Here is a 3,941-nt window from a genome sequence, read left to right on the forward strand (position 1 = left end):
TGTACACATAGATTCGAAAAAGTTGTCACAAACAAATATAGAACAAATAAATGTTATCAAAGGCAAGTTTTAGTTTGAGAAAATGAGTGATAAATAAATTTAAAAAACCCAGACAAAACACTGTTAAAAACCTGCCGAATATATGTCAGCCTATGTCACGGTAACATATATTGAGCGAGTTTCTAACAGTATTTTGTCTAGTTTTTTATTTTTAACTCCTTTTCTCAAACTTACCGTGTCAAAGAGAGAGTTGGCCGCCATTTTACATTTTCCAATACATCGGTAAACACTATATATTTGTCGAGCTGAATAAACAGGTTACATTAAATATAAACACTAAAAACATATCCAGTTTGGTAGAAAAGGAACTTATCTTGCCTTTGATTACGTTTATTTGTTCTATATTTGTTTTGTGACAACTTTGTCGAATCTATGTTTACAGTAAAACAAACCCAAAAATGTTTTAGGTTTTGGAATAATGATTCTTCTATTACGTTGACATAAAATGATTCTTTTGTTAAATGATCACTTAACAGAAACTTAATAAATAAAAAATAATTGGTAAATGTTTACAATCGAATCCAACGTAGTTTTACTGCTAAAAAAATGTACTTTTTTGTTTGCCATTATGTCTGCAAGCCATTAAAAATATTGCGAAAAATAGGATGTCAAAAACACAAAATTTAAATATTTAAGACTTTGTTTTATAAATTAAACTTAAAATGAGCATGCACCCCTTCCTAATCTTCCTAATAATCGATTTTTTAATCTGATATTTAGATTTTTATCAAAAATGTCTTTATTTACTTTCGTTATTTTTGAGAAAATACCATAAACAAAGTAAGTTGATCCAAATTTGTCGAATTGTTAGACAACTGAGCACAAAATGTTGTTTTTTTTTAATATATTCTTTTTTTAAATATTTACAATCGAAACCAGCATAATTTTTCGTTTTTCATTGTTTTTTTTTTGGGGGGGGGGTAGGGAGCTTATATTTACTTTTTTACATGGATGTCCTGTTTGGTTTTACCAGTTTTTTTGCCTCTTGATGTAGGGGGCTATTATCTGGAACCTAGGTTGCAGGGGTTCTATGTAGGGAGTTTAGCAGCAAAATATCTGTTTACATTACATTTTAATTTCTGCATGTCAGTACAGTTGGGGAAGCAGGAAGCTAGAAAGAGTCTAGCAGTTCTGAGGAAGAAACTATTAGAATAGAAGGCTTTCATACATCTAGGGATCTCTACTGTGTTGGGGTGGGATTTTGCTGCTTGTCAGGTTGTTATATACTGGGTGGTATGGCCGTGACGTCTATTTTGTTAGCACCATCTATATTATAACTATCCGAGATTTTTGAATATCTTGATAAATAGAGAGATAGTTCGTTTGACATTTATGCATATATGTTGTTGTAACTCGTCTAGTGAACGTTCATTTATCTATGAATAACGAGACGCTTTGTTATAAAACAACTTGATTTATTTAATAACAAACATATACACGTAATACGGCGGTGGAGGAGATAGTGAGGCGGAGAGGGTGTGGTTGCGACTGTGACAGGCAGTTGAGCGTCGTCTCTCCTTCCCTTCTGCTGTCACTTTCTGACTGACTCTTGACTTGTTTATCATTGCTTTTTATGAATTTTCCCGTTAACCAATTTACGTAATCGACCCACATTCTGACCCTGTTGATGTTTGCATTTGGTCTTACTTGCGGCCGAATTACGTCATCTTATTCCCGGGTTTCATTTTTGTCGGTCAGGGTTTAAGTTAATCCGAACTTTGCTCCATTCAACATCTGACCCATAAACCGACTTGCGTCATAGGACCATGTCATCCATTTTTTTTGATGGCCCAGATTTCCAGTTCATTCGCACCTCCCCTATCTTTTACAAGGTTTGTCGTGGTATTTTCATTGAGGGGGTACAAGAGCTTGTACTTAACCAGAGCATCCACCATTAAAATACTTGTGAAACAAAAAACGCAGAGGGATGTAATATTTTGTTGATGGGACAGCAGCTGAAGCTAAGATGACAGTTCAGGATTTATCAGGTTGGCGACTCTGTTTTGAACCCTGCCCAGGAGCAAGGGACTAGTAGCAGATGCACCAGCCCAAATGTCACAACAATACGCCATACATGGGCGAATGGTAGCTTTGTAGAGGTATAGGATATTTTCAAGTGTAAGTAACTTTCTAGCAAAGTAGAGAGAGCCCACCTTCTTCACAGCAGTCTTGGCAATGATCTCGATGTATCTAATCCAACTCATGTTCCATGCCTTTACAGATTTGTACCCTAGTAGTGGATGCCATTTTCTCTTCCCTGCAGCCTCTTTCTCACAGCCTGTCTCTGCTTTATCATTATTTTCATGGCAAGTGCTCGTCTGAGCTCCAGTCTATAGGCCCTCTCGCCAAACTTTCACGAGAAACACTCGTCTAGCTGAAAACACTATCAATAATTTCCCCCACTCTTTATCTCTGCCTAAACATAAACATAGATTCCATGAACAATGTTTCTTTCTTAGAATACAAACCTGTGGAACTCTTCCATTTTCCTGCTCTCCAGCTGACTATAATATGGTCATTTTCAAGTCCAAAAGAAACAAGTTCTTAATGAGCCGTTTCCCTTAAGTAATCCAATTTACAAAATTTCCACTAACAATTACGACGACAGTGTTCCATTGACCACTGTATGCTTATTAACCTTTATTTCCGAGTGGCATCTGGGCCCTCATAATGGTGACTCCTTTGTAAAAAAAGATAAGTCAAACATGTTCACTGACTCCAAAACATATAATAATTTAAAACTTTCTTAAACTTGAAAAAATATATTAATTATTGTGTAAAAACAACTTTAAAAAATAGTAACTGTTGCAAACTATTAAAAACTGGGGTCACAAATTTAAATCCAACATGTTTCAGCTATTTCCAGGTGACTATAATATCGTCATTTTCAAGTCCAATGTAAACATGCTCTTAATGAGCCGTTCCCCTTAAGTAATCCAATTTACCAAATTTTCACTACAAATTATGACGACAGTGTTCCATTGACCACTGTATGCTTATCGACACTTATCCTCGAGTGGCATCTGTGCTTTGATAAATGGTGATTCCTTTGTAAAAATAACCTGTGAAACGTGGGTATATAACATTTCAAACGTAACATTTTCATTGACTCCAAAATATAATAATTTAAAACTTTCTTAAACTTGAAAAAATATATTAATTATTGTGTAAAAACAACTTTAAAAAATAGTAACTGTTACAAATTCTTAAAAACTGGGGTCGTAAATCTAAATCCAACATGTTTCAACACTTTGTAAGAATATATTCTGTGGAGATCATGAAATTCTATAAAGTCTCTCCTGTAAACAATTTGTGCTCTAGTTCTAATTAAATGACTTCATACCTCTTAAGTTTGCACTTAATAAACCACACACAAAATGTATAGTGCCAGCTCAGAAATGTTAGGTAAGCCTATCTAATCCAATGCTCACCAAATAATAAAGTACAACCGCACAATATATATATTGTCTGATTATTATGTGAAGATTAATTAGTATTGATACAACACACAAGCATTTTAAAGGCCAATCGATTTGACAGGTGAGTTGATACACACTCCTTACAAATAATACAAATTATCCAAGATAATATTGGTTTATTATATAAACAACTCTTACACCATAACCAATTTTATGACGTCATACCATCTGGTCTGAACATCATAAACAATATGCAAAATGTATGGTGGCAGTTGAAAAAGAGAACTAATCTTTATCAACCTGGACATTAGCTAACTTTATCGTCAACGACGTCTGGTATTTTACATGTAACAATTATATCAATTTATAACATCTTTTTAATTTGCACGATTATTTTATTATTCTGTAAAAGAGCTCTTAAAAACTCAAAACTAATTTTATGACGTTTACGGCCTGAACATC

Source organism: Euprymna scolopes, unplaced genomic scaffold, assembly GCF_053919585.1.
Source record: "Euprymna scolopes isolate OS-2025 unplaced genomic scaffold, ASM5391958v1 sca13, whole genome shotgun sequence".
Classification (NCBI taxonomy): Eukaryota; Metazoa; Mollusca; class Cephalopoda; order Sepiida; family Sepiolidae; genus Euprymna; species Euprymna scolopes.